This window comes from Macaca mulatta, chromosome 18 (genome assembly GCF_049350105.2).
Source record: "Macaca mulatta isolate MMU2019108-1 chromosome 18, T2T-MMU8v2.0, whole genome shotgun sequence".
In the NCBI taxonomy this organism is placed as follows: domain Eukaryota; kingdom Metazoa; phylum Chordata; class Mammalia; order Primates; family Cercopithecidae; genus Macaca; species Macaca mulatta.
The window spans coordinates 84,193,556-84,208,040 of NC_133423.1; the positions used below are offsets into that span (position 1 = coordinate 84,193,556).

Below are 14,485 nucleotides of genomic sequence, written 5' to 3' on the forward strand. Positions count from 1 at the left end.
TCAAAGAGGACAGGAGATTTGCTCGGGGATGTAAGGCTGAGAAACGGCAGACACGGTGTGAACTAAGGCTTCGGAGTCCTGGTCCAAGGTCCTCCCCTCCTCTCCCCTCCTCTCCTCCTCTCCTCCTCTCCTCCTCTCCTCCCCTTTTCTTCCCTCCCTCCTTCCCTCTCTTCCTTCCCTGAGTGGTGTCCTGGACCCTTTTCTGGTTCCGTCTGTCTCATGAACATAGATGATGTGGATGGGTGTATGGAATGCACGGCACTGCTACGCTTGTGCTGCCGGATGAAAAGCACCCCTGTCATTTGCAGCTGCCCTTGGCAGAGAACGTTGGGCAGTGATGCTGACTGGGCTGGGACCTCATGTCCTAGTGCAGGTTCCCTGTAAGACACCATTAAGTTTCATGCTTTTACTCAGCTCAGTGGAGAAGGCTGTGAGGCAGAGAAGCCAAATAAGTGAATTTAATGGTGCTCAGAAAATACCAGTTCTGCAGACACTTCATAACAGCGGTCACAGATCAGCCTGAGAGAGTCATGCATGGGAGGATGTCTTAATATGACTGACAGGGCTGTCACTTGGCATATGCCCTTGTCCTTGAATGAGGCATGAACTGTGCCTTGTATAGGAGGCGGGCCTCCGGACTGACACCGAAGGTTTGCTGACCGTCTGGAGACCGGGCCCTCATGGCGCTGGCCCGGGCCAAGGGAGCCTGCTGCGCACACGACTTCTCCAGAAGGCCTCATTCTTCCCACCTCTTCTCAATCCTCGCCGAAGTCCCAGCTCCAGGCTGGCCCAACGTGAGCCTCTCCCCAGCCTGCGTCCCTCACCCGCGGGCCTTCCAGCTTCTCACCTTGTTCTGCTCACCGCCCCCTCTAGGAAATTTGTGGGGACTTGGCCGTATGCATGGCTACTTGGAAGAGGCAGAAGAGAGGGCTCAGCCGGAGGGAGAAAGCAAGACAGAGTGTGCGAGCAAAGGAGGGGAAGTGGAATGCCCAAGCGGTCCTGCGTGGTCTAGATCGGTGGGTGAAAGGCATGGGAAGGACCTGGGGGAACTGCCGGAGTCCCAGGAGGCCACCGTGGCCTTCACAGAGGCCGCCCATCAGGTCTGGGGCTGAAGACCCCGGACTGCCACTGCTGCGGCACCCCCGCCTCCCTCGCCACGGACATCCGTTCTCAAAGCTTGCCTCCTGCTTTAGCCTGGCTTGACGTCCTGCACCTGCTGCCTCCGTTTCGCTGTCGGCCTGCCCTCCGTGTAGGAGGCTGGGACACTCCCTCCAGCCTTCCTGGTGACTGTCGTCTGCCTTTCTACCCTAAGATGCGGCTTCTGCTCCTGGCCTTGCACTTCGCTGCCTGATGTGCTACCTGGTCAGCCTACCCAGGCTTTCCTGCAGCAGCTCCGTGGCAGATTTCTGAGAGTAGGTGCCTGTCCCCAGCTGAGTCTAAAACCATATGGGGGAAAACACAGTGACTCCTAGCCCACATCTGCCCGTACTCTTCCTGTGCCAGCACCGAGCTGGAGACGCCTTACCTGCGTTACCCTGTTAGTCCTCACGGCAGAATGGAGCACCGTTATTACCATTATTTTTTTGAGATGGCCTCTTGCTCTGTCACCCAGGCTGGAGTGCACTGGCGCGATCTCGGCTCACTGCGACCTCCACTTCCCAGGTTCCAGCGATTCTTCTGCCTCAGCCTCCTGAGTAGCTGGGATTACAGGTGTGCACCACCGCGCCCGGCTAATTTTCATATCTGTAGTAGAGATGGGGTTTTGCCACGTTGGCCAGGCTGGTCTCAAACTCCTGACCTCAGGTGATCCACGCACCTTCGCCTTCCGAAGTGCCGGGATTACAGGCATGAGCCACTGCGCCCGGCCCAGAGTTGAGCGTTTTCAACCTTCTTCCAACGAGGTTAGTATAATTTACGTAAGGTTGCAAATTTATGCCACTTTCAAAAAGAATAGTTTGCGCCTCTACAACCAGCTCTTTGCAGAGTTGGGTTCTGCAGTGACGGTGACACCCGTGGCTCCCATGGCACACCCCACTGGCTCCCATGGCACACCCCACTGGCTCCCATGGCACACCCCACTGCCTCCTGCATAGCAGCACTCCCCCAGCTCTAGGGTACATGAGTCCCAGGGGTTCCAGGAAGATGCAGATTCTTATTCTCATTCTGAGGTTGGGAGTGAAACCCGGACTGTTGCTGTTGGTCTGTGGCCCAGGCTTTGCGTAGCGAGAGCTTAGATCCTCAGCCATGGTTCTAGCTTCACAATGCTTTGGGATCACAGGAGGCGAGAGACACTGGCCCAACTGATGTCAGAATGATGGGAAGTCAAAATAGCAGCATCTACTTGAAACCCTTGCTTAGAAAGTATGGAGATTAAAGATGTGTAGGAGAACCTGGTTAAGGAGCTCACTGTCTGATTCTGGCTCCAAGCAAACCAGAGCTTGCCCCCAGCAACCTCCTCATTTGGCAGTCCTGGGCCCCCAGTTGCCCGTCACTGGCCAGATGCCCACGTACCATAGTGGTGACCTTTCAGAACTAGCTACTTGGGAGATTCAGGTTCCCTCTTTGACGTATTCCTCCCACATTCCAAAGGGAAAGGTTTTCCGAAGATGGCCTTTGATGATACAAATGGTGGTGATGACTGTAAGCTACCTGGAACACGGATGCCTGTTAAAAGGAGGTTGTCCACAAGTGGAAAACGAAAAAATGCATATGGAGACCTTGGCAGCCTCAAAGGCAGCTGTCGTGATGCAAGACTTTTAGAAAGCCCTGTAGGAAGCTGGAACGTCGCAGAGCTCAGAGAACTAAACACAAGTAAATAATACGTGCTTTTAGGATGGGATCTGTCAAGTCACTTTGTGAAGTGTGGTTTTCACAGTCATGTGGACATGGCACGAAACATAGGTTGAGCTGCTAACCCCTCCAGTGTGAAAAACACCGAAAAGAAAATGTAACTTTTGGATCAAGAGCGATCCTATCCTTTCTCCGAACGTTGGCAGGAGATTTGAATAATGTGTGCACAAAAGACAGCGTTCTGATGTGATGAAACTTGTATTTCATCCACGTAGCTGTCCGCAGGTTGTGTCCTGTTGTGTTACTGTCCGCAGGCTGTGTCCTGTTGTGTTACTGTCCGCAGGTTGTGTCCTGTTGTGTTACTGTCCGCAGGTTGTGTCCTGTTGTTACGCTGTTACTGCTTTAGAGACTTCGTGGCACCGTCCCGCTGAGATGGAAGAGGTTCCGTTTTGAAGCACTGTCATCCTCAGATAATGTTTGCTTTCGTGAAAATGATGTGTTTGTCTGTAGTGGGAAGCTTTCTCTTTTGAAATATCTCAGATAATTTGAGGTGACTAGGTGATATTTCAGGGTAAGTTTCATCCTCAAATATGTGTCCTTAGAGGCCAAGTTAAAGAAAAAAGAAGATTGCCTGGTCATAAAAAATTCACATTTGAGTCAAAAGAATTAAATTTGCCCCGTACCTGTGCTTCCAGTCGTGTGTCTCCAGACTCCTTGACAGCTGATTTGTGGAGCCAACGACCTGCTGCAGTAAAAAACATAAACCTCGATAAAGCGATGTGGAAATGTCGTGTGCAGCTGCAGACTTTTAAAAGTAAGAAGAGGAAGGAACACGTGTTCCTCTTCTTCCCCTAGAAGAAAAACAACATTGGATTCTAAAAGATGGTCTTCTTCTTTTTGTTCCCCCGAATGCCATAGCTGTTCGTGGACAGTCTTAGAAGAGCTGATGGGGTCATCAGGATGTTTCTGGAGCATTCCGAGGCTTTAGATAGGGAGCAGCATGATTCTAGCAGCGCTGCGTGTTCTTGGGCAGCGTGTCCTTCTAGTAGGAGTCCAAAAGCATCCTGGCCAAAATGAAAGGATTTCCAGCAATATCTGCAGTGAGAGCAAATTGACCCGAGGATAATCTCCACGTGGCCCAGCAGAGAGAGGCAGCAGGGTGGGGTCCGGTCCGCTGGCCCAGCGAGGCAACCTGGACTCTGTGCCCACTGTGCTCTCGTGCCCTGGCACGAAGAAACGTGGGTTCTTTGTTACAACTTGGCGACGTGTGTGACATGCAAGGACCCTGCCAGGGCCCAGGGTGAACCCCCAGAGTAAGAGCTGTGGCTCGGGCTGCCTGGAGGCCTGCACTTGAGCCAGGAGGAAGGGGCAGGGGCAAGAAAACCACAGCATTTGGTGAGCAGCCCCCACAGATGTCCCAGGGTCACGGTGGTGTGAGCTGGGGGTGGGGCTGGGGGTGGGGGTGGGGGTGGTCCCGGGCAGCGGAACTTCATCTGGGAGGACTTTATTCTAAACCCTTCCGAACCAGAAGTCTGGACTTAGAGTAAAGTTAAGCCGCCCTCTTAACACAGTGGTTCTGCTTCATGTCATCTGCTGACCACACTGTGCCACCCGCCCTCTTAACACAGTGGTTCTGCTTCATTTCATCTGCTGACCACACCGTGCCACCTGCCCTCTTAACACAGTGGTTCTGCTTCATTTCATCTGCTGACCACACCGTGCCACCTGCAGGCTGGTCCGCTTGCTGGCTGTTCCTGCACTCCACAAAACTGGAAGCTGCTGTTCCTTAACCCCGGGGCCTGCCTGGGGCTCAGGACCAGCCCAGTCCTGGAGGCAGCCAGGGGTCCACAAAGGTCACGTGGGCACTGGGTGGCCCCAGCTCCAACTCAAGATTAAACCACATGCTTGATGTTCCTTTAATACAAAGTCTATTGAGTACGGAGACAGACGTGTGACCGTCCTACTTGCGGAATCAGTCTTACAGCTTAATAATCACACTTCAGCCATGCGCACCGGCTCACGTTGATAATCTCAGCACGTTGGGAGGCGAATGCAGGAGGAATGCTTGAGCCCAGGAGTTTGAGACCAGCCTGGGCAACATAGTGAGACCCCAGCTCTTAAAAAAAAAAAATGGTAACCTCCCAGCTACTCAGGGGGCCAAGGCAAGAGGATCACTTTAGGCCGGGAGTTCAAGGTTCCAGTGAGCTGTGATTGCACCACTGCACACTAGCTTAAGCAACAGAGCAAGACTCCGTCTTTTTTTTTTTTTTTTTTTAAAGAAATCACACTTTGTGGTAACAATGTCACAGGGAGGGGCTGTCGGCTCTGGTCTGAGGTTGGAGGAAGGCACAATTCGTGGTGCTCAGATATCTGCTCTTTGGGCTGGAACCTGATGGGCCTCCTTTAGTAGGAAAGGTGGTTTGATCTGGAGATGGAGAGAAAGCGCTAGATCTCTCTCCTTAGAGAAGTCTGGGCCTCAGAGACAGTGGAGGGGGTGGGGGTCCTCTGAGGGTGGGAGTAGCCGTACGCAGGAGGCTGCGCGGAGGATGCCAGGTGGCTGGTGGCCCTGCTGGGGGGCGGCCTGGCCCTCTGGAGACAGAGCTTCCCACACCAGTGGCTGTTTGTGCTGTGTGGAGTGTGACGTAGGCAGAGCGTGGTCGCCTGCCTGGTGGATGTGTTACTTTAGAGGATAAAGAGTAAGAACCCTGGTCCGTGCAGGGTGGTGGGCGCTGAGAGATGGAGCAGGGCTGGGGACAGCTGGCGCAGCGTCAGGGCTGCAGAGGCAGCTGCTACAGTCACTGGGAGGGACACTCCCCGCCACGCACACGGTGGACGGCTCCCGCAATTTCCTTCAGAGGGTAAGAGCGATCGGGAGGGGCAGTGAGGCGGCCAACTTCTGGAGTATGTATTATTCCTCCCTCTGAGAAATACGTGACTAGACATTCAAGTTTGAGGCTGCAGCGTTGGTGGTAGTATTGTCTGGATGACCTGTGGCATTAAACTGACGATTATAAAGTAGATATGCTGGTTACTAGGATTTGGTGATCTGAGTTTATTTCCAAACAGGTCAGGCCCAGATACAAGCGACCGTTTGCTGGGAGAAGAGCAGCGCTGGAACAGTGGGTCCCTGTCTTCCACATTTCCTAAATTGGGAGGGAGGCGGAGGAGCGGGATGGCTTGATTGAGGGCGTTGGCATTTGTCTAAGGGATTAAACCACTGGGCAGCTAGATGACCTCAGGAACCAGTCTCGTCTCAGCCCCAGCCTTTGGATGCTCATCATCCTGTCTGTGGTTTTCTAAACAGGGAGATGAATCCACCTTCATCGGACTTGGCAGGACGGAGGCACGTTCCTCTGTGTAATCATGTTTAATAGCAGTAGCGCTTGTGAAATGGTTTGCAGTCCCGGCGCCCGAGGCGGAAGCCCTCTTTGCTCCTTTGTGTTCCTGGGGCGTGACGGCGTGCCTGGCCCTGCGCCGTTGTCCTGCAGCTCCCAAGCCGGGGGCCAGCGGCCTGTCCTGGGCGGGGGCCGGGGAAGGAGCCCTTGGTCAGGAGCTGGGAGCAGCAGTGTTGGGTCTTCTGAGTGGGCAGCAAAGCCACACTCGGGAAATGGGCCTCCTTTGCCGGAAGGGATGTGCCAGTGTGTTCTCGCTTTTGGTTAGATACCAGTTAATTTACCCGTTGTTTTCCATTAACTCCTACATCAAATTTCTGAGCACCTGCCGTGTGTCAGGGCTAAGGGACAAGCCAGTGGCCCGCAGACAGGGTCCCTGCCCCCCACAGCGGCCATCTCGTGACGGGCTCCAGCCACAGGCCTTCTGTCTGGAGAAACGCGTGTGTCTGCACAGAGGAGGTGTTTTTCCTGCTCCAGTGGATTTTTCAGCTTGAAACCCCAGTGACTTTGGTGTATTTCTGGTCCCCGTCTAGTGTCGAACATTTACTTTTGTTTGTTTGTTTGTTGTTGCTTTTTTTTTGAGACAGAGTCTCTCTCTGTCGCCCGGGCTGGAGTGCAGTGGCCAGATCTCAGCTCACTGCAAGCTCCGCCTCCCGGGTTCCCGCCATTCTCCTGCCTCAGCCTCCCGAGTAGCTGGGACTACAGGCGCCGCCACCGCGCCCGGCTAATTTTGTTTTTGTTTTTGTTTTTGTATTTTTTTTTTTTTAGTAGAGACGGGGTTTCACCGTGTTAACCAGGATGGTCTCGATCTCCTGACCTCGTGATCCGCCCGCCTCGGCCTCCCAAAGTGCTGGGATTACAGGCTTGAGCCACCACGCCCGGCCCAAACATTTACTTTTTAACCCCTCATGACCACTTTGAAGAACCAGAAAGGGAAGATAAAGAAAATAACATTGCAATTAGCAGATCTTTGGACTGTAGAGCATTTTAAGGAGAAAGAGCTTAATTTTGAAGAAAGTCAAAATAGAATTAAGCATTTACACTTAGCTTGTCATCCCAATTTTTTTTCATATTCTTTGCATTAACCATCACATTTTTCAGTGTGCCTGGCAAGAATTTGGTTTAAATATGTGGATTTGATTTAAATATAAATTGAATTTACAGACGGTACTCCAGTTGCCCATTACCATGGACATTTTGGAAGTGATTATGTACTGAATCTTACCATGAAGCGGTAGTCCACACATCTGAATTACATAGTGGGCCTTTTATTTTTATTTATTTATTTATTTATTTTTTGAGACGGAGTCTCGCTCTGTCGCCCAGGCTGGAGTGCAGTGGCTGGATCTCAGTTCACTGCAAGCTCCGCCTTCCGGGTTTACGCCGTTCTCCGGCCTCAGCCTCCCGAGTAGCTGGGACTACAGGCGCCCGCCACCGCGCCCGGCTAGTTTTTTGTATTTTTTAGTAGAGACGGGGTTTCACCGTGTTAGCCAGGATGGTCTCGATCTCCTGACCTCGTGATCCGCCCGTCTCAGCCTCCCAGAGTGCTGGGATTACAGGCTTGAGCCACTGCGCCCGGCCGGTAGGCCTTTTAAAACATATTTCTTTATTATGTCTATAGTTAGAAGGAGTGGTGAGATGGATATTTTCGAATTGAGTTCAATGGCTTACTTCAGTAGGTGAATAATGTTCTGCTCTGGGAATTAAAGGGACTTTTAAGTTTCTCTCTTGCCTATGATATGCCTTTCACTGAACTGTAATGGACCAGGGATACTTGCCCAGCTCTCCTACTCGACGAAAGGTGGAACAGAATGATGCGGTGAAAGCCAGATGAAATGCATCAATGTACAATGCAGTTTTAAGATTGCATTTTAATTTGAGAGGGTCGCGAAGCCGTTGCCTTCCCGTTAGGCCCCCGGGAAGAATCTCCAGGTGTGTCGTCTGGGACTCCGCACCGCCTGCCTTCCGATGCTTCCCGCGAATTGTTAGAACCAGCCGTATCCTTCTCACGTCTGCACAAAAACTCCTGGTGGTTTTGTACTTTGCCACCTTGTTTAGGTTTCCCAGGCAGTTGGTTCGAGGCAGTCCTGTCTGTGCTTCCCTGTAACTCTCACTTGTTTTCTTTAATGTGGCCTCCATATGAATATATCAACACTTTTTAAATTAAGAGGTAATGAACACACTGCACAGCCTGAGGACGTTTGGTATTTGGGCTTCTTGGAGATGCTCTGCATGGGTCAAATGTTATTTTCAGAAAACTGGCTAAACTTTTCATGGGACCCGTTGTCAAGTCACCCTGTAAACAAACCTGTTGTTAAATCACCCTGCGTTTTTCCCATAAACACGAATGTTAATTTACATTTTTAACCTAAATGAATGAGTCGTTTTTTTCTTAAATTCCTTAAAGGAACATACCTTGCAACAGGAAAGCTTTAGGAAAGGACGAAACAGCTTTATGATCTTTCTTGAAGAGACCCTGTTGCTAAAAAGAAAGAAAAAAAGAAAGTCAAAATAAACACATGAAAGAGAGAGGCTGCGTTTGTCTGTGTGCAGGCTGCTTTCTTATACTCGTGTTTGCTGTCTGCTGTCTGTTGTGGCACATCCTTTTGTGTGCTTCGCTGCGGTAGAATTCACACACGGTGAAAGCTACTCACTTTTGGTGAAGAGTTTGATGAATTTTGGTAACGACATACGGTTGTGTCATTGACACCACAGTCACAGAACAGTCTCATCTCCCTGAAAAGTTGGCTCGTGTTCCTTGGTACCCGGTCCCCAGCCCCGACCCCAGGCTCCAGGCCACCGCGGACCTGTCGTCACTCTGCATTTCCTCTTCTGGAATATAGCACAGTAGAAACATGCGTTATGTCGTCCTCGCAGTTTTACTTCTTTCATTTAGGGTAATGTTTTTGAGACTCATCCGTGTAACGGTGCGTTTCTGCGGCTCATTCTGTTGTGCTGCTGCGTGGTGTTCTGTGGTCCGGATGTACCATACTCTGTTCGTCCATGGACACAACTGTTCATTGTTTCCAGCTTGGGGCTATTCTAAATAATATTTCCGTGAATATTCACGTAGAAGTCTTTGTGTGGGCGGATATTTTTATTTTTCTTTGTTAAACACCCGAGAGTTAACCGGCCAGGTTGTATGTGTTTAATTTAATGGGTAATGCTATACTGGTTTTCAACGTGGCTTTACCATTTTATAGTCCGGCCAGCAATGAATGGGGGTTCTCATAGAACCACATTCTCATCAACACTTAGTATTGTCATTTAGTCATTCTGGTGGTTGTGTAGTGCATCTCACTGTTGTTTTAATATGCATTTCCCTCGTGAGTGGTGATGTTGAGCATCTCTTTATGTCCCTATTGCTCATTTGTGTCTTTACTTTTGTGATATGTTGTTTTAAATCTTTTGCACATTTTTTATTGGGTTGTCTATTGATTTGTAAGAAAACTATGTATGTTCTGAATACAAACTTTTTGTTAGATATATATTTTCTGCAAATATTTTCTCCTAGTCTGTGGTTTGCTTTTTGTTTTTCTTAGCTGATTTCAAAGATGAAGCGTTTTTTATTTGTATGAGGTCCATTTCATAATTTTTTCTTGTATAAATTGTGGATTTCATGTCCTGTTTAAGAAATCTTTGCCCAACCTAATGTCACAAAGATTTTCTCCTATGTTTTCTCCTATAAGTTTAACAGTTTCAGCTTTTACGTTTAGTTCTATGATCCTGTCAAGTTAATTTGTGGATATGATATGGAGTTAAGAGTGAAGTTCACTTTTCGAAATAAAGATACAATTGTTTCAGCTCCATTTGGTGAAAAGGCCATCTTCTCCCCCACTGAATTACCCTGGTACCATCGTTAAACCTTAAAGGACCGTATAACATTGAGTCTGCTTTTGGAGTCTGTATTCTGCTCCATTGATCTGTATGTCTATCCGTATACCAATATCATTCTCTCTTGATTACTGTAGCTTAATAGGAACTCTTGAATCAGGGTAAGTTCTCCAACCTTATCTCTTTTCAAGACTATTTTGGCTTTAGGTCTTTTCCTTTACATATATATTTTCAATTTAGTTTGCCAGCTATTCAAAGCAGCATGCTAGGATTTTAATTGCAACTGCACTGAATTGAAAGATTAATTTAGGAAAAATTTCCATCTTAGTAATAGTGAATCTCCCAGTTCATTAACATGGTATGTCTCTCCATACACTAAGGTGTTTGATTTTCTTTTATAATTTTCAGTGTGCAGGCCATACACACCTCTCATTAAATTTATTCCTAAGAATTTTGTATGCTTTTGTAAAGGAAAGTATTTAAAAATTTTCATTTTAAGTCACTGCTAGTTTAAAGAAATACAGTTGATTTGTGTACATAAACCCTGTATTCTGTGACGTTGCTAAACTCCTTTATTTGTTCTAGCAGCTCTTTTGTGTATTCTCTAGACTTTTCTTTGCATAAAGTCATATATTTTGAACAGAGACACTGTTTTACATCTTTTTTTCCCAGCCTGTATGCCTTTAATTTGTTTTTCTTTACTGCACTGTTCGGAACCTTCAGTACAAAGTTGAATAAAAGCAGTTAAAAAAAAAGGACATGCTTACTCTGTTCCTCATCTGAGACAGGAAGCAGGAGCTTTTGATGACTGAGCTGTATGTTTTTTGTAGGTACTTTTAATCAGATTGAGGAAGTCCCTTTCTGTTCCTACTTTGATGTTTACAATAAGTAAATGTTGAAATTTTTCAAATACTTTTTCTGCATCTATTGAAATGATTATGTGGTTTTTAAAAATATTAATTCTGTAGTTATAATAAATTATATTGATTGAGTTTTCAGATATTAAACCAACCTTACATGTTTGGGATAAATCCCACTTGGCCGTGATATATTATTCCTTTTGTATGTTGTTAGATTCTGTTTGCTAAAATTGTGCCCAGGATTTTTGCATCTGGCTTCATTAGAGATATTGGTCTGTTGTTTTCTCTTTCCTGTGTTATGTTTATCTGGTTTGGTATCAGAGTAGTATCGGTTCATAAAATGAATAGAGAAATTGTCCTGTCTCCTCTATTTTCTGAAATAATTTGGTAAGACGGTATGATTTCTTCTTTAAATACATGCATTGCTTACAGAAGCGGGTAGGTTTTAAGAACTGCATTGTTAGGTAATTTTGTCCTTGTGTGAACATCATAGAGTGTCGTTACCCAAACCTAGATGGTATATCTAGCTGACCGCAACCTAGGCTATATGGCAGCAGTCCCTGACATTTTTGGCACCAGAGACCAGTTTCATGGAAGCAGATTTTTCCATGGACTGAGGGTGTGCAGGAGGATAGTTGCAGGATGAAACTGTTCCAGCTCAGATAATCATCAGGCATTAGTTAGATTCTCATAAGGAACACGCCACCTCGATCCCTCACACGCACAGTTCACAATGGGGCTCCCACACCTGTGAGAATCTAATGCCGCTGCTGATCTGACAGGAGGCGGAGCTCGGGAGGTGACGCTCCCTCACCCGCCGCTCACCTCCTGCCGTGCGGCCCAGTTCCTAACAGTCCGTCAGCCAGTGCTGGTCTGCAGCCCAGAGGTTGGGGACCCCTGCCGTGCAGTGTAGCCTGCTGCTCCAACCACCGTTATAAATGTGGTCCGTCATTGACCAGTACATTGTTATGAGCACATGACTATATTTAATAGAATTCATCAGAGAAACCACCTGGGCCTGGAATTCGTGTGTGTGTGTGTGTGTGTGTGTGTGTGTGTGTGTGTGTGCGCGCGCGTGTGTGTGTGTGTGTGTGAGAGAGAGAGAAAAAGGGAGAAGATTTAATTATTATTTTGATTATTTAACTGATACAGGGTTCTTCAGTTTTTTCTGTTCTTTCTTATATTCATTATCATAATTTATATCTTTCAAGAAATTTGTCCATTTTCATCTAAGTTGTTAAATCTGTTGGTGCAAAATTATTTGTAATATTGCTTATTAGCCTTTTAATATCATAGGCTCTGTAGTGGTGTTTCCTCTTTTGTTCTGGTCTTGGTAATTTATGTCTTCCCTGTTTCCTTCTTGACCAGTCTAGCTAGAGAACTTACCAGATTCGTTGATCTTGTCAGATACCCAGCTTTTCTCTTCACTGATTTTTCCCTATTACTTTTCTACTTTTTATTGAATTGTGTTCTTATCTTTATTATCTCTTTTCATTTACTTACTTTGGAGTTTGTTCTTCTTTTTCTAAGTTCTTAAGGTGAGAATTCAGAGAATTGATTTTGTATCTTCTTTTACAACACAAGCACTTGAAGCTGTAGACGTTCCTGTAGGCCTGTAGCTGTATCTCACAAATTTTTAACTGCTTTGTTTTTACTGTGATTCAATTCAATATATTTTCCAGGTTTCCCCATATTTTTTTTCACCCGTTTTGAAGAATGGGATAGTAGAGTATAAATGAGAGAAAAAAAATGCAGCTTTCCATTCACATGTTTTTTCGACGTGAAGAGTCTCATTTAAAATTTTGATGCCATGATTCTTTTTTTTTTGAGAACAGGTCTCGGTCTTGCCCAGGCTGGAGTGCAGTGGCACGATCTCAGCTCACTGCAACCTCCGCCTCCTGAGTTCAAGAGATTCTCCCACCTCAGCCCCCCCATTCGCTGGGACGACAGGTGCCTGCCACTCTTCCCAGATAATTTGTGTATTCTGGAGTAGAGACAGGGTTTCACCACGTTGGCCAGGTTGGTCTTGAACTCCTGACCTGAGGTGATCTGCCCACCTCAGCCTCCCAAAGTGCTGGGATGACAGGCGTGAACCTCTGTGCCTGGGCTGATGACTCGTACTGTCACTGGGAAAAGCCTTCCTCAGGGAGGTCTGGCTCTGGTTAGGGCTTGTGGCTCTAGAGTTTATCTGCTTCATGAAGTCTTTGAAGAAACGATGACTAATCTTTTTCTTATCTGTCCCTAGGAGGGAAATTGGGGTCAGCGTTTTTGTACTTCCTTGGCTCTTAGTGAGAAATTCAGTCTCCTTTGGTGTAACTTTTGATTTTGGCTTTAATTCCCCACCCCTTGTAACAAAGAAAAACAGAGAAGTAGTTTCTGCCAAGTACTCTTTTTCTCAGAGTAGAGTGGTTGCTTTTATAGGCTTGTTCGAGTGATAAAAGCTTGTTGGGAAATCATCTTTATGCCTTCCCTGCAATGCTTTATTTCAAGGCCTCTGGGGAGACGTGGGGTCCAGGAAGTGGGTGGGGAGCGTGCGACTGTGTGAGCACAAGGACCCACGTCAGGGAGCAACTGTGTGCTTGTTTGAAGACCAGCTAGCTGAAGGAAGAGCTTATCCAGGTAATTGCTCAGTCCCTAAATGTAGCTCAATTTCCTTTTGTTATATTTGCATAGAAACAGAGCCGTTCAAGGGAGGAACCAGAACTTGAAAAAGCTAGTATTTTTCTTTTGCCAATAGGAAAAACAGATGCAAGCTCTTCTTGACTTAATGTCCTTCACTACAGAAAGCTCTTCTGCGTTTTTGCGGACAAACAGATTATTTTCCACCCCCTTTCCACCTCGTGCAGCACAGCTGTCTGACTCCCCGTGCAATGCACCTGTTTAGTGTTCATCACTGTTGCGATATTTGTACTTTATTTGCCCAAATGGGAAAAGCAAATGAAGCAGGTGTCATGGCTGTGTCTTGGTGGGAGGAAAGACATGACATCTGAAATTAATGGGACTAATGTAAGGATTGATATTTTCATACTTGCTCAATTGCATCCTGGATTAAGTACATTCAAGAGGTAAAGAATTCAGTGTCTAATTATAATTCTTCTTTCAAAGAAGAAACTCACAGTGCATGGAAAAGAAGTGTAACCATTGTCAACACTGGAAGGGAGAAACAGGTGCTGGCAGACAGATGTCCTGACTTGGGGCCACCCGAGTCCTTGAAGACCACTGTCAGTCTGCAGGCAAAGTCCTGTCGGCCCTGACACCCCCGGGGGTGCGGCCGGTGGAGCCAGAGTCACCCACATGCCAAAGCTCCTTCTGGCCCAAGAACAGGGAAACGAGGAAAGTCCACAGTTGGAAATTACGCAGCCAGATGCCAGGGAGGTTGAGTAAAACAGGATATTTTGTTTTGTTTGTTTTCATGCCAGATCTTCCCAATTTATCTGTGTTTGTCTTTTTAAAAAAATACAAGTTTTAAAAAACTAGCAAAAGATACAGGCCAAGAAATGGAGATCCCCGTAATTCTTTGTTTAGTCTGTAAGGCAGAGTAGATTTACATCTGAAATTAAATGGCCACTGAATAAACACAAGGACTCAATATTTGTAAGGGCACTAATG

General features: G+C 47.1%; 1 protein-coding gene across 32 annotated transcripts in view; it reads left to right on the top strand.

Moving 5' to 3' along the window:
- The window catches only part of LDLRAD4 (low density lipoprotein receptor class A domain containing 4), a 446,527-nt gene that overhangs the window by 318,510 nt on the left and 113,532 nt on the right, over positions 1-14,485 (top strand). The window contains exon 1 of one of the 32 annotated variants that reach the window (XM_077974626.1): positions 13,274-13,495. The gene's annotated coding sequence lies outside the window, so the exon portion shown is untranslated. 32 annotated transcript variants of the gene reach the window in all.